Source organism: Delphinus delphis, chromosome 2, assembly GCF_949987515.2.
Source record: "Delphinus delphis chromosome 2, mDelDel1.2, whole genome shotgun sequence".
NCBI classification, from domain to species: Eukaryota; Metazoa; Chordata; class Mammalia; order Artiodactyla; family Delphinidae; genus Delphinus; species Delphinus delphis.
The window spans coordinates 85,014,158-85,038,979 of NC_082684.1; the positions used below are offsets into that span (position 1 = coordinate 85,014,158).

Consider the following 24,822-nt stretch of genomic DNA (forward strand, 5'->3'; position numbering starts at 1 on the left):
CCTCAGTGAAGTTAACATTAGCTTATTTGATAGATATTTGTGAAAATACAGATTCACACAAAGAGCTGCGCTCATTTAGTTATCAGTTCCATATAGTTAACTGTCCACTATTACAAAAGTGATGGTCAGAGTTTATTATTGAGAATAAAAACTAAGAGACATTCATAAACAGCCAATATTACAAAATTCACTTTTCTATTTAGTTTTCCTATACTAACAGTCAGTTTTCATTTTTGCAGTGAAGACACTAACTAGTGTGGGTGGTAACAGAGAAGTTGTCTAAAACTGTGTTCTCCATAGGAAGTCTGAGAAATCAAGGTTCAGGTAATTCATCCTGGGGATGAAGCATCTGTAAATAAGCATGAGTTGAATTGTACACTAAACAGATCTTGCTTTTCAATTGTCAGATATTTCGGTCACTTAGACATGTGATGATTTTATTAACACCATATATAATTACTCTCATTGTCTTCACTGTATAATATACACAGTTAATTTGAACAAGGCAGGTATGTTTACATCAAACTAGGCATTCAATAAACACTTTTTCCACTATTCAAGAAGCCTGGGGGTGGGGGGACTTTATCACAAAGTATTCCAACTGGGAATCCAAATTTTTGATTTTGTTGTATCAAATGCAACTGTAATAAGGAGACTATGTACACACTTTCTATGGCGAGCCACATGCCAGAATATTTTATTTGCATATACACTTCATATATACGTTCACATATTTTATCCTTTTATGACATAGATACTATTGTAACCCCTATTTTACAGACAAAAAAGTTAACCTTAAGGTCCCCCCAAAGGTCACACAGCCAAAAGTGACAGAGCCAGGATCGGAATCCAAGAAGTCTGACTCCAAAGTCCCACATACTTAACTACTCCAATATTTAATCTGAAGGACCTCCCACAAGCCAGAGGCTCCCAGGGCATAAAAAGCCATGCTAATGAAGTATATTCCAAGCAGTATATTCATTTATTCAATCATTTATTTAGACCAACACAGATTCATAAATATCGATTTTATTTTATGGGTTATAATTCAATGATGCTTTGTTCATTTTGCTGCTCAAATCGTTCCAGTTTGGGCCACTGGGAGCTCTTTCAGTTGGCCCCTGTGCTCCTCTGACATATCCTCTTCAATGTGGAGTTGTGGTGGTAGTGGTAGTAGCTGGAGCACTTCCTTACCTTCTGGCACAAGATGCTCCGGGCTCATCTTGTATATTTCCTGTCCCAAACCTACAATTAGCTATTTCTCCAAGGAGCTCTAGCTCCTTCTATTGGATAATGGTATTAGAAAACAAGATTTGGGTATAGGTATGCTCCTGGATTTCTTTTAACCTTCTCAGCTGACAGAGTACAGAAATACACCTGTGTGTATATAAACCCATGTATGTACATGTCTATAAATGTTTCAATACACAACCATCTGTGTCGGTTTCATACTGATGTCTCCAACTCTAATCCATCACCACAAGGAACACTGTAGCCTCCTCCCCTTGCTTATCTGTAAATTCTCACTCTAACAGTGAGAAGCCTGTCTCCAGCCATCCATTTACTTAATTGTTCAATTGTGGTATATATGTATTTCAGTATCAGAATTAAGTGGCAATCCCATAGAACACAATTTTATGAATTAGACTGCAGTGCTCATGTGCAGTCCCTTGTCTTAGATTCCACTCATTTCCAATGTTACTCAGGTCAGGACTCCCTTCCTCCCCATTTTAGTAAGGTTGTTTCATACATTTGTAATACCATTAGATTCTCTTGTCACAATCTGCATTCCTTCCTGGAATCCTTGAACCTCCTAAATGATTTTCACTTAATTTGGACACATTAAACTTGACTCTTTGTGCTATAAAGCCCTATGAGTTTGGCAAATGCATAATGTCATCCATCCACCACTACTATATCCAATAGAATAGTTTATCAAGCAGCATTTTAATTTAATTAAATGGTATTACAATCCTCTATGGAAGCAGCATGGTTGGGTAGAAAGAGAAGCTGAAGAGCTATAAGTTTAATGCTATTAACAAGCCACAAACAGACTTTAGGACTAACAGTTATCCTTTCAGAGTCCCAAGAGCCTCACTGTAAAATGAGGGAGATTCAACTAGATAGTAATAATTTATAGCATTTATTAAACACTTACTTTGTGTCAGGGATGGTGCTAAGCACTTCACATGGATTATCTCATTTATTCCAACAACTCTATATATAAAGTAAACACTATTATGTATTATCCCTATTTAAAAGATGGAATTAAAGGCTTAATAATATTAACTAGCACAAGATCACCGAGTCAGGGAGTTGCAAAGCCAAGACTGTAGAGCAAGAGTTGGCAGAGTGGGCTTCCCTGGTGGCGCAGTAGTTGAGAGTTCGCCTGCCGATGCAGGGGACACGGGTTCGTGCCCCGGCCTGGGAAGATCCCACATACCACGGAGCGGCTGGGCCCCTGAGCCATGGCCCCTGAGCCTGCGCGTCCAGAGCCTGTGCTCCGCAATGAGAGAGGCGACAACAGTGAGAGGCCCTCGTACCACAAAAAAAAAAAGAGTTGGCAGAGTATGGCCGGCATGTCAAATTCAGCCTGCCGCCCATTTTTATAAATCCTGACAGCTAAGAAATAATTGGAAAGAAAACATATTTCAGGACATATGAAAATTATATGAAATTAAAATTTCAGTACCCATAGAGTTTTATTGGAACACAGCCACACTCATGCATTTACATACTGACTATGGCTGCTTTTGCAATACAATGGCAGAGTTGAGTAGCTGCAACAGAGGAGGCATGACCAGCAAAGCCTAAGATTTATTATTTGACCCTTTATAGAAAACTTTTCGCAAGCCCTGCTGCAGAGTCTGGTTTACTAGTATATTCTAAGAATGATTCTAAAAAAGGCAAACTATTACTAACATTAGAATGACAACCTGGACAGAAATATTTAAACCCTGAACTAAAAAGTTTAATGTTGTAAACCATCACCTCTTTCAGTTATAATCTTAAATAGAGAGACATTTCTATCTATTACATAAACACAAAGGTTAATGCATTATAATAAGTTTATTGATGTATTTTTACCTGCATTATCTAAAAAAAGATTTATTTTCTACTCATAATAAAAAGGTTCTGATTTCAATACTTTACAAACTAAAACTCTAGATCAAACTGTCAAAACAAAATAGTACTTATAATTATAGCTAACACTTGTTGAGAGCACTATGTGCCAGGTACCATTCTAACCATTTTCAGGCCTCTATGAAGTAGGTATTACTATTACCTTAAATTAACAGATGAATAAACTGAGGCTTAAACAGCTCTCCAGAGGCCACACAATTAATAAGAGGAAGAGCTAAAATTCAAACCCGGGTCATCTGGCTCTAGAACCTAGAAGGGGTCTGGCTACACTAAAAGGCCACTGGATTACAATGCTTCTGTTAACAAGGCAGATTAGGGCCTTTAAACAAATGAAAAGAATATCTGAATATATTTAAAAAAAACAAACAAAACTAAGTACTAGTGTAATTTATATCAGCACTTCAAGAGAAACATTTAGGTTTATATTTCTCTATGGCACTTAGAGTTTGCATAATTCTGTTTCTCTTTGCAGAGCAACTCTGTACTCTCCATACATATACATACAACTGGTTTAACTCATTTGTACACCCCTCACAGAGTCTACCACAGTCCCTTGAGTGTGGTAGATGCTCAACAAATCACTGTCGGGAGATCAAAGAGCATTCACTATGTGTTCAATAAATATTTATTGAGTGAATGAAGAGAATAAGGAGTTTCATAAACCATTAGGTTCAAGTATCATTAAATGGTTTGTTGACCTGAAATGAACTAGGGCTGGAAAAAAGTCTCTGGCTTTGCAACCTTTAAATTGGGTCTGGTCTGTTCTTGAGCTCTAACCACTCTCTGTGCTATTAAGTTTCATAAACAAACCACTCATTACACACCTGTCAAACAATATTCATCTTTCAAGCTAATTTTCAGATTATTCTTCATGTTTTTCCTAATTTAATACAATTTAATCATAGTCCATCTCAGTCTTCATCACTCCACTGCGGAGTCAAATTTCTTTATCTTCATATGAAAGCATCACCGTTGCCTTCATCATTTATACTGGAAACCTCCCCCCCTGCTTAATTTGTTCTTCATTGAGGTGCAATAATTTAATAGTCTAAGAGTGGATGTACCGTGGTTTCCTACCAAGATAACACAGTCCATTTCTAAATGTTATTTTTCATACCTCTCTCAGGAGTGACTAACATTTTGATGGACTTTCTGGTAATATTCAGGCAACAATCTCAGCGATAAACTGACCACTTGGCCTAGTATGCTTTTTACCACATTGATGTTCACTAGCCATTTTTCTGTTTATGCACAAGGAATGAAAGATTTACCCACAGTTTATCCTACCCAGCTACTAACTTCTTGCCCAGAAAAGGTAGCTGTCACATGCAAAACCAGAGGCAGCTTACTTGTTCATATTTACAAGAAATATGAATAATTTTAGTATCATTACAAAAACTTGAACACTATACATGAATACTCTGAGAAAACCCTATATGACATACATGTTGTTCTTTCCTACTGTAAGTCTCCCCTCTTCCAAATCAAAACTAAACGTATGTCAAAGTTTTTGATATGTTCTTCAAAGATGAAAATAAACTAACATTCCTCAATATGCTGTCTTATAGTTGATGTCATTTAATCTCAGAAGTGAAAATTATCGTACCCATTTTACACATAAGGAGAAGTGAAACTCAAAAAAGTTCACTGAGGGCTTCCCTGGTGGCGCAGTGGTTAAGAATCCGCCTGCCAATGCAGGGGACACGGGTTCAATCCCTGGTCCGGGAAGATCCCACATGCCACGGAGCAACTAAGCCCGTGCGCCACAACTACTGAACCTGCACTCTAGAGCCCATGTGCTGCAACTACTGAAGCCCACGTGCCTAGAGCCCGTGCTCTGCAACAAAAGAAGCCCCTGTTCACCACAACTAGAGAAAGCTGGCGTGCAGCAACAAAGACCCAACGCAGCCAAAAATAAATAAATAAAATAAATAAATTTGTTTAAAAAAAAAAGTTCATTGACTTACCCAGTGCTAAGCGGGACTCTAACTCAAGTCTTTAAGCCAATAATCCTACTACTTCTTACGGAAACCCCTGGTTTGCTGCATATGAAATGACTTAGCTATGTGTCCGGGACTCGCCAGGGCAAAGGCTCTTTAAACTGGGGTCCAAGAATTTGGATGGAAAAAAACTTACATCCTTATTTTCACTAACCTATAATTGAAACTAACATTCCTTCAATTCTGAATGTAGTATTAGCAGGACTATCACTAGTTGTTATTTAGTAATAAAAAGCAAATTTCTTACATCATAAATTTTTTTTAAGGTGAACTACATTTCACACAGTTAAAAAGTCATATTCTTTTTATGAAAAGGGGTTCACAGGTTTCTTTAGACTACAAAGGAGTTTAGGGCACATAAATAATGTAAGAATGCTACTCCAGAGACCATCACACAATCTGTCAATCCTTGGTAACGAAGGTTTACAAAGGCATGTCACACAGTTTACTCATTGTCCTCTAGTTTGTTAAAAATATGGGGAATTCCTGGGCTTCCCTGGTGGTGCAGTGGTTGAGAGTCCGCCTGCCAATGCAGGGGACACGGGTTTGTGCCCCGGTCTGGGAAGATCCCACATGCCGCGGAGCGGCTGGGCCCGTGAGCCATGGCCGCTGAGCCTGCGCGTCTGGAGCCTGTGCTCCGTAACGGGAGAGGCCACAACAGCGAGAGGCCCGCGTACCGCAAAATAAACAAATAAATAAATAAAATATGGGGAATTCCCTGGTGCTCCAGTGGTTAGGACTCTGCGCTTTGCCTGCCAAGGGTGCAGGTTCAATCCCTGGTTAGGGAACTAAAATCCCACAAGCTGCACGGCGCAGCAAAAAGGATAGCATTTAGACCCAGTGATTTTTTCGTATCTAATTTGTCAATTACATTTGCTATTACTGATCTCCTACTTCTAACCTAACACACATGGAAATCTCTCTTATGTACTTATTAAACCGAGACATTAAACTTCTTTGTGACCAACTTTTCAACCCTAAGCAAACCTACTATATTACGATTAGCAAGTGAATCCAGTGCTTGTACAAATGAATTTGACTTAATGTACAGCTATGGTCCAAATGTTTGTGTCCCCCCCACCTCCCCAACTGATGTATTGAAATCCTAACCTCCAAGGTGATGGTATTAGGTAGAACAAAGGCCCTCATGATTAGGATCAGTGCCCATTTACGGTGTTTAGTAAGTATTAACAAATAAGCTCTTATCTTCTGCAAGCTACAGCCTATCGTATCAAAATCCTTATGCTTAAGATGCAACTTTAAAACTTGTCATCGGGCTTCCCTGGTGGCACAGTGGTTGAGAGTCCGCCTGCCGATGCAGGGGACACCGGTTCGTGCCCCAGTCCGGGAAGATCCCACATGCCGCGGAGCGGCTGCGCCCGTGAGCCATGGCCGCTGAGCCTGCGCGTCCGGAGCCTGTTGCTCCGCAACGGGAGAGGCCACAACAGTGAGAGGCCCGCGTATCGCAAACAAACAAAAAAAACTTGTCATCAACTTCACTTATTTTCCTTCACAAAGGTTCCTATTAACCTTATCCCATTCTGTCCACTCTAAAATTCACTGCATCCCAGCATCTGTATTTTTTGTGAACTTTTATGTTGACATGTTAAATCTCCAAGCCAGTTTTAACATTGTGGGCAGAAAAGACGTCTATTAGTACTTCCCTAGTCCTATGTCTACACAAGTTAACAGCAGTCAAAGGCTGTTATGATACCTTCCCTTGGTAGTACTATGACAAACTTTCACTAAGTGAAGCTGTAACACCATAGTTTATGCTCTGTTGCTGAGACTTAATCACATTTCCACCTTGATGTACTCAAAACGTTATTAGTCATAAACTTTCTAATATTTGTGTTCTTTACAGTTAGTTATTTCCTATTAAAAAACACAGACCTTTAAAAATTGATTCTGATTCTTCTGAAACAAAATGTAGAGGAAAAGAACATAGTAAACTAAAATAATGGAATTTAATCCTTAAAAGTACAAATTCATTTTAGAATCTGGTAAGTATGCAACGTTTACCATATATAATAATCTCAACTTAATGTTTTATAGGAAGAGCTTGAGAATTTCAAGCATAAAACACAACCAGAGTTGGAATACTATTTGGCAATAAAAAGGAACGAAGTGCTGATACATGCTACAGCATGGATGAGCCTTGAACACATGGTTAAGTGAAAGAAGACAGCCACAAAGGGACACATATTGTATGATTCTGTTTATACGAAAGATCCAGAATAGGCAAATCTACAAAGACAGAAAAGAGACTAGTGGTTGCTAGGGGCTGGGGGAAGGGAAGTGGGGAGTAACTGCTAAGGGGGCCTTCTTTTTGGAGTGATGTTACAGAGCAGTGACAGCCGTACAAATCTATCAGTATACTAAAAATCATGGAACTGTACACTTTAAAAGGCTGAGCTTTTCGGTATATGAATTATACTTCAATAAAGGTGTTACTTTAAAGATAAATAACAAAAAGCCACCACTTGTAAACCACAGTGAAAATTTCCTTGGGAAAGGAAATTATGAAAGTCATCGACTAGAAAAGTAAGTTGGTTACCTGTGATGTTAGCAAAGTCAACCTCCTATTTTTTCTCCCATTCTACCAACAAGTACACGAACATAAAACTAGACAGTGTTCGAATCAAAGAATTCGGCACAGTTGGCCGTTAAACTAAAATAGTGAGTGCCTTCTTAGAATCTCCCACTCCTAAACTGTAGGGGGCTTCCACTTACGGAAGTAGTTTTCAACAGCAAGCTCAAGAAGGAACGTCAAACTGGATGACATTTGCCTAGACGCCCTACAAAAGCCAAAAACACTAGAAGGGGTGACACCTACACACTCCTAAGTCTGTGCACGTGTTAGGCTGCCCCCACCCAACACCAACGAGCAGCATGCACCATTCACCCAGATCCCAACTTGCTCACCATAAACTGACACACTATCAAGCCCTCTGGCTCATTTGTTTAAAAGGACAGACACAGCAACCCTCACCAGGTTCCCACTCGAGCCCAACCAGCCCCCGCCCTGCCCCTCCCCACCCCAAACCCACACACGTGTTAGCCCGACACCGCCCCACCGGGTCCCACGTGCACCTGGTCTAACACACTCCCCACGTGTGGGCGCCCCACGGGCTTCCTCAGCTGTCTGAGGTCACCGCGTGACCCTGGGTCTCCAGAGGTAGGAGAGGGGAAGGACGAGGCCCAGGTCCCTGAGGTCCCAAGCCTTCGGGGAGTGTCCACACCCATCCTCCCTACTAACCCCAACAAATCCAAGGGCCGGGGGCGACGGCCCCTTTAAGACGCGGCCCAGTCGTCGCCCACAGAGAGGGGCGCAACGGGGCCTACACAACCCCCCCCCCTCCGTTTGCCCGCCCACGTCTAGTCGCCTCACCTCGGGCCGCCGGGCCCCGCCGCCGCGGCGGCGGCGGAGGGGGGGCGGGGTGCGGGCGGGGTCCGGAGGGGGGGGTCGCCCCGCCGACGATGGAGCTGCGGTTCGCTCTCTGAGGCCGTGGGACGGTGACTGCGTTGGGCGTGGACGCTCCTAGCTCGCTCCCTCGGCGGCTCCTGGGACCCCAAGATGGCGGCGGCGCTGAGGCGGCTGCGGGCGCTGGGCCGGCGGCGGCGGCGGCCACTTTCACTCACTGAGAGGAGCGGAGCAGGGACACGGGGAGCCATGGCGGGGGGGAGGAGAGGCGCCATAGCCAGGCCAGAACAATCGAGCCGCTACTCAGCGGGCTTACCGCTGCCCCGCCCACGCTCACTGCTCGTCGCCAGCCCGTGGCCGTCCGCAGTGCAGCTGCGGTCGGCCTCGTGGAGCTCGCACCCCGCCGCTACAGCCTGACGCCCCGCGCGGACCGGGGTTCGGGGGGAGATCCTGATCCATGCCATCTGAGTGCAGATTGGTCGGGGCTGGGACTGCCGAAGATTGCCGAAAGGCGGCGGGGAGGAGGAGGAGGATGTCATCGCTAGAGTGAGCAAGCAGATCTCGCGGGAGCAAATGTCGCGAGACCTCTCCAGGTCTGCAACCGCCAAAGAAAGGTTACTTTTCCCGGAAGTAACGTCAGTCGAAACGGCCCGGGATCCTGGGAATATTCGTTCCCTCAGGCAGGAGCTTGGGGTGGGGGGTGCTTGTGATTAGTTTGTTAGGGGCTACCAAACACTGCTGAGTTCACCTGAGGGAAAGTATAGGCTCGGGTGTGATATTTTATCCTGTTTTTGGCCCCTTTGGGTGGGGTTGTATACTGTGGGGAAGTGCATGCTCCGTGGAACCTCTCGTAACAGTAGTTTGGGGCTCCACTTTAGGCTCAGCGACCAAGACTGCGATGCTGTGGCATATTTGTGCAAGGCGCCAAGGTGAAGGCTTTAGGATTCAAGTACTTGGGAACACACAGACCTGTCATCAGAAATGCCTCCCTATTCTAACACTCACCCAGTGAGCCTCTGAAAAGGGAATAATTTGACTTGTCTGTGCCAACTCCATAGTTTGCGACCCCTACTACCCACATTTACTAAAGTTAATGCAATTCAATTACCAGCATCTGTGATGAGAAGTACCTAGTGTAGAGCCTAACTGCAGATAAGGATTAGAAGAACTTACTGAAAGTTATTCTATTTCTGTTCCCTCATGTCTCATGTTTTAATTCATTTCAGCCTGGCCCTTAGCACGTAAGCAGAACAGCATTTGCTTAAGGTCACTAAGTAGCCTTCTTGTGCCAAATTCGCTGGACTTTGAGAAGTTAATTTTGCTTAAAGGCAAAAGTATAATATACACCCTTTGTGAAAGAAAGAAGGGGACATAAAACACAAATACCTGCTCATTTGTCAGGGGAGGGATAAACCAGAAGTTAAGGTGAATGATGTCCTATGTGAGAAGGGTGGCAAGAAGGGGAGGATTGGAACAAGGTAGCAGGATCGACAAAGGAGTGGCAGATATTTTTATATAGGACTGTCTCTTAGAACCATATGTTTCACATACCCAAAAACATAAACACCTAAAACCAACTACGATAATATTTGAGTAACAACCAGCTGATTGGAGCATAAATCAAAAAGAAAAGAATAAAGGGGGAAAAGTCAGTGAGCTGCGGAGGGACCAAGTTGTATGGTCCTTTAAAGTTCAGACGTATAGGTTGTCTGTTGTATTTGTTTTCTGTTGCTGTGCTAACAAATTACCACAAATATAGTGGCTTAACACAGACTTACTATCCTACAATTCTGTAAGTCAGAAGTCTGACTCGGGTCTCAAACTGGGCTAAAATCAAGGTGTTGGCAGGGCTGCCTTACTTTCTGGGGGCTCAAGGGAAGAATTTGTTTCCTTTTCCAGCTTCCAGAGGCTACTTGCATTCCTCGGCTCCTGGCTCCCTTCTTCCATCTAAAAGCCAGCAATGGTAGGTTGGGTCCTTCTCATGTCATATCTGACCAACTCTTACCCTTTTAAGGATCCTTGTGACTACAACAGGCCCACCCAGATAATCTAGGATAAGCTCCCTATTTTAAAATCAACTGATTAGCAACTTTTAGCTCACCTGCAACCTTAATCCCCCTTTGTCTGTAACCTAATATATTCACAGGTTTTGTGGACATCCTTGGGGGAAGGCTATTATTCTGCCTGCCCCCCCCAGTTCTGTTCTAGAACTTTTGATGTACAACTCTCATCTTTCATCTATGACTTTCACATTAAAGTCCAGTTTTTTCTAATCTCTAATACAGTCTTGCATTCTTTTTTTTATTTTTTTTTTGGCCTTGCTGCGTGGCTTGTGGGATCCTAATTCCCGGACCAGGGATCAAACCCGGGCTTCTGCAATGGAAGCTCGGAGTCCTAACCACTGGAGTGCCAGGGAATTCCCTAATCTTGCATTATTGATTGAAGGTCTTTGTACATTCTTTGCGTCAGAGATTTAGTACCTCACATAAAGTTTAATCCACAATTTCTTTGTAATTTGGATTTAAATTGAGATTTAATGTTTTCTAGAAATATCTTGATTTTATTTTACAGTTCATTGTAACATTTTCTGTTTTCTATCCAAATAAAGGAATCTCTTTGGCTTTCTTTAAAAACTGTTCATAATATTAAGAAAAATCATTCAATATGCAATATTTAATTTTATTAGGGTAATGTTTAAAATACATTAGAAAATAAAGGAAACAGATCATTTAATGATAATTTTGAGGGAACTGTGCAATTTAGGATATGTATTTTATTTCCAATAATAAAGCAATAAACAAAAAGAAAACCCACTATGTGTCAGGGTAGAGGAAAGACCCAAAACTGAATATAAAGACTAAGGAATGAACTTGACTGTTTTACAGATGAGTAACACAGCGACTCTACAAGGGGTGGGGAGGAAAAGAACTCACCTAAGTACTGAGGGAAACAGTATCTTGACTGGATACCTAAGAATAAACCAACTGAACTGTACATAAATTCTGTGATCCACATCGTAAGTATTTCTCTCCAGTATGCATGTTAGAATTAAGCAAATATATTGTAGATCATAAGCTGTGTTTCTCACTGTTGGAGAAAAAAGTTATTAAGTAAGGAAGAGGGGAAAGCTAAAATGAAGGCTGTGGTGTTGGATTGGATTCTGAGGTATCTGTATAAACTCATGGTTTTTAATATATGTAAAATAGGTACAGAAATATAGATTGGTGTGTATGTGTGAATTAATAAACATATTTCCTAGTTCTGTCTGCTGAGAGTATTTAGAAGCAATGAGGATACCTAGCATCCAGATCTTGATTTCTAAACACCATTTTCCAATAAAAAGAACAAGGAGAACCTTGGAGAAATAACTGATTCCTAGGCTGAGGCAGGGAAACTACCAGATGAGCCTGGAATATATTGTGGTGCCAGGAAATAATGCTTAAAAAAGGATGTCACAAGAACACAGCAGCCAATCTGAAAGAGCTCCTAATGGCCAAAGCAACAAAATAAAAATGACAATATTGCATTATGACCCATGGACCCATGGTATTTATTTTTAATATTCATGCATCCATACTGATACAAACAAATAATTGGTTATTTAAATGGATGGGAGAAAAGGGACAACTCTTTCTTAGAGTAGAATTCCAATTAATAAATGGAGAAGGAAAGAGGGATAACAAAAATCACCACTAGGCAAACATTGCAGTAATAACTTGCAGACACGATCCACAGATGGATGCTAAATTAGTAGGTGAAAATTTGAGGAGAAACAGGATTTACATAGATTCAAAGTGTTTCACCCAAGATACATTTTAGCACAAAGGGAAAGATAGTAACTTAATAATGGTGAGGGACTTCCCTGGTGGCACAGTGGTTAAGAATCTGCCTGCCAACGAAGGGGAAATGCGTTTGATCCTTGGTCTGGGAAGATCCCATATGCCACGGAGCAGTTAAGCCCATGTGCCACAACTACCGAGCCTGCACTCTAGAGCCCATGAGCCACAACTACTGAGGCTGCATGCCCCAACTACTGAAGCCCGCGCACCTAGAGCCTGTGCTTCTCAAGAAGAGAAGCCACCATTGGGCTTCCCTGGTGGCGCAGTGGTTGAAAGTCCGCCTGCCGATGCAGGGGACGCGGGTTTGTGCCGCGGTCTGCGAAGATCCCACATGCCGCGGAGCGGCTGGGCCCGTGAGCCATGGCCGCTGAGCCTGCGCGTCTGGAGCCTGTGCTCCGCAACGGGAGAGGCAACAGCAGTGAGAGGCCCGCGGACCGCACAAAAAAAAAAAAAAAAGAGACGCCACCACAATGAGAAGCCCGCACACCGCAGCAAAGAGTAGACCCCACTCACCTTAACTAGAGAAAGCCCACGCACAGCAACGAAGACCCGGAGCAGCAAAAAAATTAATTAATTAATTAATTTTAAAAAATAATGATGGAACTCAGCAAAGCACCTTAACCAAGTGATCAAGATAAACATCATCAGTAACAAGACATATTTACATCATGAACCCCTTGATATTTTGCATTGAGAAGGACAGTATCATTTCTGTGGTATTCTTGCTGAAAATGTATAATCTCATTCCAATCATGAAAAAAGCATTAGACAATCTGAAATTGGGGGACTTTCCAAAAGAGAATTGATCAATACTCTTCCAAACTGTCAAGATAATGAAAGACAAGGAAAGACCTGAAGACAACTGCAGACTGCTAGAGACTGGGAAGAAATAACAAGTAAATCTAATGTAGAGTCCTGGAAAGGATCCTGTAAAGGAAAAGGGACATTGGTGGGAAAACTGGTGACATTTGTATAAGGTCTCTAATTTAGTTTGTAATATTGTACTAATGTTAATTCCCTTGTTTCCATAACTATACTAAGGTTATGTAAGATGTTAACGCTGGGGAAGCTGGGTGAAAAATAATACAGGAAATCTTTTTTGCACCTTCTCTGTAAGCCTAACATTAGTTCAAAATAAAAAGTTAAATTTTTTTTAATTCCACTTAACTTTTCAACTGTATTCATCTCCATTCTTGAAATACCGTCTTCCCTTAACTTTGGAATCACAATGTTCTCCTGGTTTTCTTCACTTTGGACAGTTTTTTATAACCACAGCAACTAGTCCACTGGTTCATGGATTCTGGTCTTGATAAAATTAGGGATATGCAGGAACTTACATAGAGTACAAAACTATTTTAAGACACACTCTTCTCAAATTCCTTAGCTAAGTTGAAATCACAGGAGACATAGGGGGACTTCACTTGAGAGGAGCCAGAAGTATCAACATAACCTTTTCTCAGATGTAGCGGAGATGGCCACTATATGAGCAGTAATAACCGTGAAACTGCCCCCACCAACCATCAGCTCCATCCGGAAAAGGGAGAGTTCCCACCGTCCTAACTGCTCTCTGGAATTCCAGGGAAAACAGGGAGGTGAAGAGCAAGTGCATTCTGCCTGGTATCTGCAGCATACACACTTTAAACATTAAAGCAAGGGCCAGAAACTGGTGGTCTTTGGCCATAACCAGCCTCCAGGTGTGTGTTTTGTTTTGTTTGAGGTTTTTTTTTTTGAAAACTAAGAATAACAACACTGGTCCAATAGCTGAATGGAAGTGAACTGTAGCTTCTCCCTTTAAGCATGGTATATGCTTTCCTGTTCACCAGAGTCCCTATTACTACTGGTGACACTACTTAAACCCAATCCACTGACACTTTCCACAACTGCCCAACTTCTGCAGATATTTGAGCTTGCAGTTCCTACAATAAAAGATTTTTATTTGTTTGAATTTGTCACTCTTGCTGAGATGGTTTTTGTTCTAATTAGCATGGGTGAGTAAATGCTGTTTTGAAAGCACAAAAACATAATAATAGCTAACATTTTGTCAGCACCTATAGGCAGTGCTCTAGGAGCAATACACATTTAGCCTTCATGAAAGCCCTTTATTTCCATTTTGTGAAAAGGGCACTGAGGCTTAACTTGATTAGGTAATAATTAAGTAACTTGTTCAAGCTCACACAGATAGTAAGTGATAAAGCAGGGACTCAAACCCAGGTCTTCAGAGGCCAAGTTCTGTATTCTTACACTATACCAAACGTCTGCTCTTATCAATTTAATTTGCTTTACTGACTTGGTTGTCTATCTGTAATCTTTGATGCTATCACTCATTTATTTTAAAATTATGAAATATATACCAGCACAAAGAAAAATATAGGGAAAAATATAACAAACATTTGTGTACCCACCACCAGATTTGTCAAATCTTAATATTTTGTCATATTTGTTTTTATTAATAAAACATTACAAATATAGCTGATGCCATATGTAGCCCTTTTTATTCCCTTTCTCCTCTCTCACCACTCCCAGAGATAACCACTATCCTGAATTTGTTATTAACAATACCCATCCATGTTTTATATGTATATATATCTTCATAAAAATTATATATATCTTCACTTGCTCTTTTCAGTCAACATTATGTTTTTGAGGCTTATCCATGTTAATATGTGTAGCTTTAATTTATTTTATATTTTTATTTTTTTTTAATTTGGGGGGACTTCAGATTCACAAAAACAGATTGATCATAATCTTTGGTTCATGACACATCAGAAGTCTGTCACTGGCTTCTTTCTATTTAGTTTACTTTTTTTTTAATTTTTAAAAATTTTTTATTATTTTGGCTGCATTAGGTCTTCGTTGCTGTGCACGGGCTTTCTCTAGTTGCCGTGAGCGGGGGCTACTCTTCGTTGCAGTGCATGGGCTTCTCGCTGCGGTGGTTTCTCTTGTTGCAAAGCACAGGCTCTAGGCACACGGGCTCAGTAGTTGTGGCGCACGGGCTTAGTTGGTCCACGGCATGTGGGATATTCCCGGACCAGGGCTCGAACGTGTGGCCGCTGCATCGGCAGGCGGATTCGTAACCACTGCGCCACCAGGGAAGTCTGGGTATCCTGTTATACGTAGTCTTTTGGGACTTACCTTTTCCACTTAATGTTGATAAAACTGTTAGGTGTCACTGGAGCTGGTAGTTTTTAAAACAGCTTTATTGGGATTTCATTCACATACCCAAAACCGCATCCACTGAAATGTGTGTAATTCAATGTTTTTTAGTATCTTCACAGAGTTGTGCAACCGTCATCATAATCTAATTTTAGAACATTTTCCTTTCCTGGAAAAGAAATGCCCATCCCCATGAGCTATGAGCTTCACTCCCCATCCCGAAGCCCCACCTCCACCCATGTAACCACTTAACCTTTCTGTCTCTATAGATTATTTATTTATTTATTTATTTATTTATTTATTTATTTGCTGTACGCGGGCCTCTCACTGTTGTGGCCTCTCCCGTTGCGGAGCACAGGCTCCAGACGCGCAGGCTCAGTGGCCATGGCTCACGGGCCCAGCCGCTCCACGGCATGTGGGATCTTCCCGGACCGGGGCACAAACCCGCGTCCCCTGCATCGGCAGGCGGACTCTCAACTACTGCGCCACCAGGGAAGCCCTATTTAATTAATTTTTACTGTTGTATAATATTACCTTGTTTATACCATAGTTTATTTACCCACTCTCCCACTGATGGGCATTTGGGTTGTTTTCCAGGTTTTCACTGTTATGAATAGTGTTGGTCTGAACAGTCTTGTATCTGTCCTGTCTTGCGCATGCATGTCCAAGATGTTTTCTTTGGCATATACATAATAGTAGACTTACAGGATCATAAATATGCAAGTGCTCAAGTAAAGAAAATAATTAAAACTATTTGGAAACTATATTCCCAAGTAGTTGTGCAATTATACACTCTCACCAGCAATAAAAAAGAGAGATTGTGGATTACTATCTCTCCAAAATTTTATAAGGTTGAACAGCTCCTCAAACGTTTATTGGCCATTTGTGTTGCTCTTCTGTGAAATCCCTGTTCATGTCTTTTGCCTCTGTTTCTATTAGGCGTGTGTGTGCGCACGCTTTTCTTATTGATTTGAAAGAGTTCTTAATTTATTCTTGATACAAATCCTTTGCTATTTCTGCCTATTGTGAATATCTTTCTCCAGTTTGCTACTTATCTTTTGGCTTTCTTCAATGTCCCTTAAAGAAAAGTTCTCAATTCTAATAGCCAAATTTATCAATATTCTCTTCTAAATCAAATGTTTTTAATGTTTTGCTTAAGATATCTTTCCCTATTCCACAATCAAAAAAAAAAAATCCACCAGTATATTCTACTGAGGTGTTTTTTTTCAACACTTAGATCTTTTATCCTGGAATTTTTTAATATGTTGAAAAGTAAATATCCAATTCATCTTTTTGCATAGAGAGATCCATTTTTTCCAAATCCATTTATTGAAATGTTGATTGTTCCTTTCTCACTGCTTTGACATGCTGTCTCTGTTTTTTACTAAAGTTCTACATTATGATGGTCTGTTTCTGGACTTATTCTATTCCATTGGTCAACTTGTCTGTCCCTGTGCCAATGTCACATTGTCTTAATTAGTACAATTTCAAAATAAGTTCTGATACTTGGTAGGCAAGTCATTCTCCCTTCATCTTCAGAAATGTTCAGCTATTTTTTGGTCCTTTATTCTTCCATTTAAATTTAATATCATTTTATCAATTTTAATGAAAAATGTGGTTGGCAGTGTTATTGTATCTCATTGAATCCATAGATCAATTCAGAGAGCTTTGACATTTCATGATATTAAATCTTCCTATCTGTGAACATAGTAGCTCTACATTTATTAGTTTTGTTTAGACCCTCTTTACTACCTCTTAATAACATTTTATAGTTTTTCCTGTAGGAGCCTCAGACCACTTTCGTTAGATTTATTCTTAATTACTTGACATTCTCAAATATTATTTAACCTTACATAGTAATAAACAAACTGTTAAGAGTTGTCTTCTCTTTTATATTGCACATCTTTCTTGTGCACCTACGGGAGTCTTTCTAGGGTATACACTTACTACTGAAATTGTTGAGTCATAGGGTATATGCATCTTCAACTAAAAGTGCTCTGTGAATAATAACAGCCAAAAAAAACTCCACACAAATGTAAGTTGGTAGTGAACACTTAAGAAATATTTGATGAAGGAACTATCCCAATTGAAATAGTGAAATGAATTTTACCACATGGTAATCATGGTACAGCCAAAGTTATACTGGAAGAGAGGCATATTCAGAGTGGAGGATGGAATGTCCTGACAGTTTTAGAATGAGTGTCATCAGGAAAGTCCTTCCTCTGAAAAGGAAAACAAAGCAGCTGTGGGAGAATCTTTGAGAAATATAAAGAATTAATTAGAGAAGCTCATTACTAAAAATATTTGTTTTCTTTCTAGAAAAGCAATTTGGCCAAGTTGAGGGAAATAGCAAATAACTACTAACCCTAACCCTAAATAGTATCTTCCACATTAAGTTTCTCAGCATTTAACATCTACAGATAAGACAGGCAGAGCTAAACTGATTGCAAGGAGAGATTTAAAAAAAACTTCACATGTATCTGGTATTAATGTTATATATTTGCGTTTATATTCATCATCTCATATGATATTATAAAGGTGATAGTATGAACATCTCTGCTTTATAGATGACAAAAAAGAACCTCAAGGAGATTAAGTCTAAAATCACAAAACTAGTCCATTAGTAAATCCAGGACTTGACTCAAGATATGTGAAAGAAATTCAGAGCATTCTGGTGAAAAGCTCTGAGGCACAATACAAAGATTTTTAACTCCTTAGGGCATGCCAGAATTTTAAGACAGTAGGTAAAACAAAGTACAAAAAAAATTCAATATATTTAGTGGTAATGACAACAGACCCCTTTTAAGTTGGTGCTAGAGTCAGAAGCCTGGCAAGAAGGATGATGTAAAAAGGATAAATAAATTTAGCCATGAGTGTATAAAACATGACTGACAGAAAGTTTTACAAGTAGTTTTACATATTTAGCTTCTTTTCTCCTTTGTGGTTATTTCGTAATAGGAAAGATATAACCAGGAGAGTTAGATTGTTATGAGGATGTGTTCAAATATCTATAGAAGGATAATATTTAATATTGCCTTAGAGGTAGGTGCAGCGGATAGTTCTGATGCCGATAATGTCTTCCATGTAGTTTGAGCTTTCATATATCTTATCTGAAGTGGTAGCCTCAGTTTCTACCTTGAAGTCCGAAGAATATGAAAATTTACCATGTGGGTAAGTGGGACACAAGAAATAAAGGACAATAACAGTGTGAAATGGTGGGGCCACTCTGGAAACATTCTGGCAGTTCTTCAAAATGTTAAGTACATTGCTACCATTTGATCCAGCACTCCACTCCTAGGTCTAGACACAAGAGAAATGAAAACATATGTCCACACAAAAACTTGTACACAAATTTTCATAGCAACATTATTCATAATAGCCAAAGGTATACCTAAATGTCCATCAACCAATTAATGGGTAAACAAATGTGGGATATCCATACAATGGAATATTATTCATTAATAAAAAGGAATGAAGTACTGGCACATGCTGCAACATGAATGAACCTTGAAAGCATTACACTAACTGAAAGAAGTCAGTCACAAAAGACTACATATTACATGATTCTATGCGTGTGAAATGTCCAGAATAGGAAAAGCTATAGAGATAGAAAGTAGATCAGTGATAGCTTAGGGCAGGGAAGAGTGTGGGAAGAGGCGGTAATAGCTAAAGGGTACAGAGTTTCTTTTTTGAGGTGATGAAAATATTCTAAAATTGATTGTGGGGATTTCCCTGGCGGTCCAGTGGTTAAGACTATGCGCTTCCACTGCAAGGGGCACGGGTTCGATCCTTAGTTGGGGAACTAAGTTCTTGCATGCGGCGCTGAGCGGCCATAAATAAATAAATAAATAAATAAATAAAATTGTGGTGATAGTTGCATGTAACTGTGAATATACTAAAACTGCTGAATTGTACACTTTAAATTGATGTATTGTGCGGTATGTGAATATATCTCAATAAAGCTGTAAAATAGAAAAGAAAAGGAACAGACCAGATCTCCCCAGCAGCATCCTCCAGGGCCCCCTTCTTTTTCCTAGACAATGCTAAAAACAAAACAAAATGAAAAAAAAACAAAAACAAAAACTAGAGGTTTTCTTAAATTTATCTGTTAGTGGATGTGTCCACATTTTAGCTGTTCAGAATAATCCCAGCAAGGTTATCACTGAACTCAAATAGAAAGTGATAATAGGACAGCCCAGAGACCAGTCTGGTTCTAGCCCAAATCTAAAGGTCCTGTGAGGCTGAGAGAGTATTCCTCAGTTGGTCCCTAGCAACCTTAAGTACCTGTACATGTCCCAGGCCTATCCTTATCTGAATTCATACCCCATAAATCTGGACCATATCTGGACAGATGTCAGGGACAGGATGAATAACTACTCATCATCTCTTCTCTTTGCCAGTGCAGGCAATGTATGCCTGGGGAATGTTGTGTGTCAGATCTAACAAAGGGGAGAAACCAGTTTGACTTCATGCCAGTGCTAGAAGTGACATGACAAAGAAGGCTGGAACTGAACCATGCATGGCACAATGGACTCTGAAGGAGAAGACAGGTTCCCCTCAAGTTTTAAAGCAAGAGACAAACTCAATCAAGGGTTCTAGGTTGTTTCTACCACCAGCCTGTTTTCTTTCCCCATGTCGGGAGCATACTGGGCAGGGTCTAGAAGAGCTTCCATGTGCTTGTCTCCCATTGATATGTGCTCAAGCCAAGTCCCAGGGAGAGCAAACCCCTTGCTCCAAGAGGACCAAATCCAGCTAGCTCTTAACAGGTCCACTTATTCTATGAAAAGCATAATAAACAACAAGGTCCTACTGTATAGCACAGAGAACTGAATCACTTTGCTGTACAGCAGTAATTAACTATACTTCAATGCTGTACAGCATTGTAAATCAAGTATACTTCAATTAAAAAAAAAAAGTGAAAAGCATGAAACATTCAGGCAGTTTTCCAGCATCCTCTCCACCACAGTCAACTCTTAGAAGTCCTCTCTGTTTTTCAGGCTCTTCCTTCACCAGAGAGATGGCAGTGCTAGGCCTCGCCACTCAAGGAGACACTTCGTTCCATTTCAGTCAACAACACACTTTCCACAGTACCCTTTGCCCTACCAAACTCCATTTTTGGGATTGTAAAAACATATTGGAGCAGAGTTCCCAGAGGACGGGGACATTAACCAGAAGGAAGCATCTGTGTGTTCCATCTTTTTCCTTAGGAACTGTGGTTCTGTGGTTCTCTGTTTTCTTGCCTCTGGACTCAACTTGTAAATTTGAGGGAAAGTTAGTGAAAAGGAGTCAGTCAATGAGAACCAGGTCTGGAGTGAGAGGCACAGGGAGACACTGAATTCATGCTGGTAATGGGCTATCCAGCAGACTGAAAGGTCAGTGCAGCCTTGGTTTAGACCTTTACTCTAATTTTTCAAGACTTCTGACACAGAACAAAGCTATACCATTAAAAAATAGTTAAAGTATACATTAATGCATTCAGGGAGAAACCCAGAAGCTGACTGGAAACTACTGGGTATCTATAGTTATGCTGGGGTACTTTTCCTATATATGTACAGGATCTTCTGGTCCCCAGCTGGCTGAACTGGAACAATGGATTCTTTTTTTTTTTTTTTAATATTTATTTATTTAGGCTGCGCTGGGTATTAGTTGCTGCATGCGGGATCTTTTAGTTGCGGCCTTCGAACTCTTAGTTGCAGCATGCATGTGGGATCTATTTCCCTGACCAGGGATCAAACCTGGGCCCCCTGCATTGGGAGTGCAGAGTCTTAGCCACTGGACCACCAGGGAAGTCACTGGAACAATGGATTCTGATAGACATCCACTACCAGCACATGGGCTTGTAGAGGGGGAAGGAGATTTTCAAAAAGATGGGGTGTTCCTCTGGGTAGCCAAAGCAGCAAAACTGTGTCAAATGGAAAAATAAAATCATAAAGGTACTAGAAGAAACATAGATTATTTTTTAACCTTGGAGTGAAAGATCCCTTTTGAGCCTGCCATAGAATCCAGAAGTCATAAAGGAAAAGACTAATTGTAAATCAACTATACTTCAATTTAAAAAATAAATAATAATAACATAAAATAAATAAAATTATTCCAGAATTAAAAATTCACTGAAAATAAACAGATAAGTATGAATTTTTAAAAAATAAAATAAGGGAAAAGGCTGATAAATATAACAGAAACAGTTAATGTAACAACCTAAAAATCACCACAAGTCACATAAAAAAGCCAATTTCTTTAATATACAGAGAGCACTTATACACCAAAATTTAAAAATTAACAGCCCAATAGGAAAAGAGGCGAAAAAGGAAATCAATTCGGTTGTTCAATAGGTATTTACTGAATGCTTAGTGTATTCAAGGCATGGTTCTAGGCACTGGAGATGTGGCTTTGAGAAAAACAACATAGAAAAATAAATATCAAAGGTTAGTAAACATATTAAAAGATTCTCAACTTCACTTAGAATAAATACAATTTTTTTTTAAATTGAAATAGTGTTTTTCACTTACCAAATTGGCAAAGATTAAGCTTAGTACAGGCACTGTCCAAGGGACATACACACCACTATACACTAATGAAGAAGTCTAAACTGGCAGCATCCTTTTAGAGAACTCTTACCTCTCACTTTAACACGTCTGATTTGTTTGAGTCTTTTTTTTTTAACAAGGATCTACTTAACCTTTATAATTTAAAAGGATTATATTAAAAATGAAATCATAAAATATACCTATCCTTTTGTAAGGGCCTTTGAAGCTTTCTGATTTCTATGTGTGTTGAAGTTAGAAGACATTTTACTTATAGAGGCACACTCTTCTGGGCTTAAGTAATCTACACTAACTCTAGCTCTGCATTTTTATTATTCACTTTTTCATTCAGCAGACATCTACTAAGCTAACTGCTTTATGCCAAGCAATGTGTTAATCACTGGCTATTTAGTCTGATGAGGGAGACATCAGATTAATCACAGCATAACAAGTGCAACAAAAGAAGTATGTACAAAGTACTTAGGAAGCAGACAGGAGGCATCAATAACTGTCAACAGACTTTAGAGAAAACTTTCCAGAGGAGAGATATTTAAGCCAGTTCATGAGAGGGGTCTTTCTTCTCATGGGTTTGCCACCCAATAAACAAATGGGAAACGAAAAGAATACATTAACATCAAAGTCAGAAGAAAGGTAGATTCAGATAGGGCCACCATACTTGAATTACAATGTGGTGAAATCAAGAAGGGAACCACTGAGCATTGGAGGAGGCTGCTGAGATGGAAGACACCTGAGTCCTGAAACTGAAGGCTGAACGTAAACATGATATCATCATAAATATCTCCCTTATGAAATTTGAGGGACCACAGGCTCCTCACAGAAAACATGATTACAGGAACATTTCGGGTGGACACTGTTGTTCTGATTATTGCTGTTGATAATGGTGAATACTAAATATTTCAAGGAATGGGCAAACTGGTGAGCTTGGAATATTGGTCTGTATTTTTCTTTTCTTGAAATGTCCTTTTCAGATTTTTACATCAGGGTAATGTTGCCCTCACAAAATGATTTAGAAGTGTCTTCTTTGTCCTATGAAAGAGTCTGTGTGATTATTTTCTTAAGGCCTTATTTGTTAGAGATATACACTGAAATATTTACAGGGAAATTATATGATGTCTAGAATTTGTTTTAAAATATTTCAGAAAAAAAAGAATAGATGAAACAAGAATGATAGAATGTTGATGTAATGTCTGGGGGTTTATTATATTATTTTCTGCACTTTTAAGTATGTTAGAAATTTTCCGTAAGAAAAGGTTTTTTAATTTTTTTAACTTTTAATTCTATATTGGAGTATAGCCGATTAACAATGTTATGATAATTTCAGGTACACAGCAAAGGGACTCAGCCATACATTATATGTATCCATTCTCCCCCAGACTCCCCTCCCATCCAGGCTGCCACGTAACATTGAACAGAGTTTCCTGTGCTATATGGTAGGTCCTTGTTGGTTATGCATTTTATTTATTTATATTATTTTTTAATTTCAAACATATAATTTGTTGTTTTTATTTTTTTAACATCTTTATTGGAGTATAATTGCTTTACAATGGTGTGTTAGTTTCTGCTTTATAACAAAGTGAATCAGTTATACATATACATATGTCCCCATATCTCTTCCCTCTTGCATCTCCCTCCCTTCCACCCTCCCTATCCCACCCCTCTAGGTGGTCACAAAGCACTGAGCTGATCTCCCTGTGCTCTGCGGCTACTTCCCACTAGCTATCTACGTTTAGTAGTGTATATATGTCCATGCCACTCTCTCACTTCGTCCCAGCTTACCCTTCCCCCTCCCCGTATCCTCAAGTCCATTCTCTAGTAGGTCTGCATCTTTATTCCCGTCTTGCCCCTAGGTTCTTCATGACCTTTTTTTTTTTTTTTTAGATTCCATATATATGTGTTAGCATACGGTATTTGTTTTTCTCTTTCTGACTTACTTCACTCTGTATGACAGTCTCTAGGTCCATCCACCTCACTACAAATAACCCAGTTTCGTTCCTTTTTATGGCTGTGTAATATTCCATTGTATATGTGTGCCACATCTTCTTTATCCATTCATCTGTTGATGGACACCTAGGTTGCTTCCATGTCCTGGCTATTGTAAATAGAGCTGCAGTGAACATTTTGGTACATGACTCCTTTTGAATTATGGTTTTCTCAGGGTATATGCCCAGTAGTGGGATTGCTGGGTCGTATGGTAGTTCTATTTTTAGTTTTTTAAGGAACCTCCATACTGTTCTCCATAGTGGCTGTATCAATTTACATTCCCACCAACAGTGCAAGAGGGTTCCCGTTTCTCTACACCCTCTCCAGCATTTGTTGTTTGTAGATATTTTGATCATGGCCATTCTGACCGGTGTGAGATGATATCTCATTGTAGTTTTGATTTGCATTTCTCTAATGATTAATGATGTTGAGCATTCTTTCATGTGTTTGTTGGCAATCTGTATATCTTCTTTGGAGAAATGTCTACTTAGGTCTTCTGCCCATTTTTGGATTGGGTTGTTTGTTTTTTGATATTGAGCTGCATGAGCTGCATGAGCTGCTTGTAACTTTTGGAGATTAATCCTCTGTCAGTTGCTTCATTTGCAAATATTTTCTCCCATTCTGAGGGTTGTCTTTTCGTCTTGTTTATGGTTTCCTTCGCTCTGCAAAAGCTTTTAAGTTTCATTAGGTCCCATTTGTTTATTTTTGTAGAAAAGGTTTTTTTAAAATGGAAAAAA

General features: G+C 39.9%; 1 protein-coding gene and 1 long non-coding RNA gene across 3 annotated transcripts in view; one reads left to right on the plus strand and one right to left on the minus strand.

The window, feature by feature from the left end:
- Positions 1-9,074, minus strand: part of INO80 (INO80 complex ATPase subunit) — a 131,835-nt gene extending 122,761 nt beyond the window's left edge. The window contains exon 1 of the mRNA XM_060005019.1: positions 8,536-9,074. The gene's annotated coding sequence lies outside the window, so the exon portion shown is untranslated. The remainder of the gene's footprint in view (positions 1-8,535) is intronic.
- A 15-nt stretch (positions 9,075-9,089) lies between these two features.
- On the plus strand, positions 9,090-23,515 carry LOC132420531 (uncharacterized). Of its 2 annotated transcripts, XR_009518384.1 has the most exons (4): positions 9,090-9,161; positions 10,468-10,531; positions 11,454-11,584; positions 23,427-23,515. It is a non-coding gene; the product is annotated as an uncharacterized lncRNA (long non-coding RNA). The 2 variants fall into 2 exon arrangements; XR_009518383.1 differs by lacking the exon at positions 23,427-23,515 and having other exon boundaries at positions 11,454-12,688.
- Positions 23,516-24,822: the final 1,307 nt, after the last annotated feature.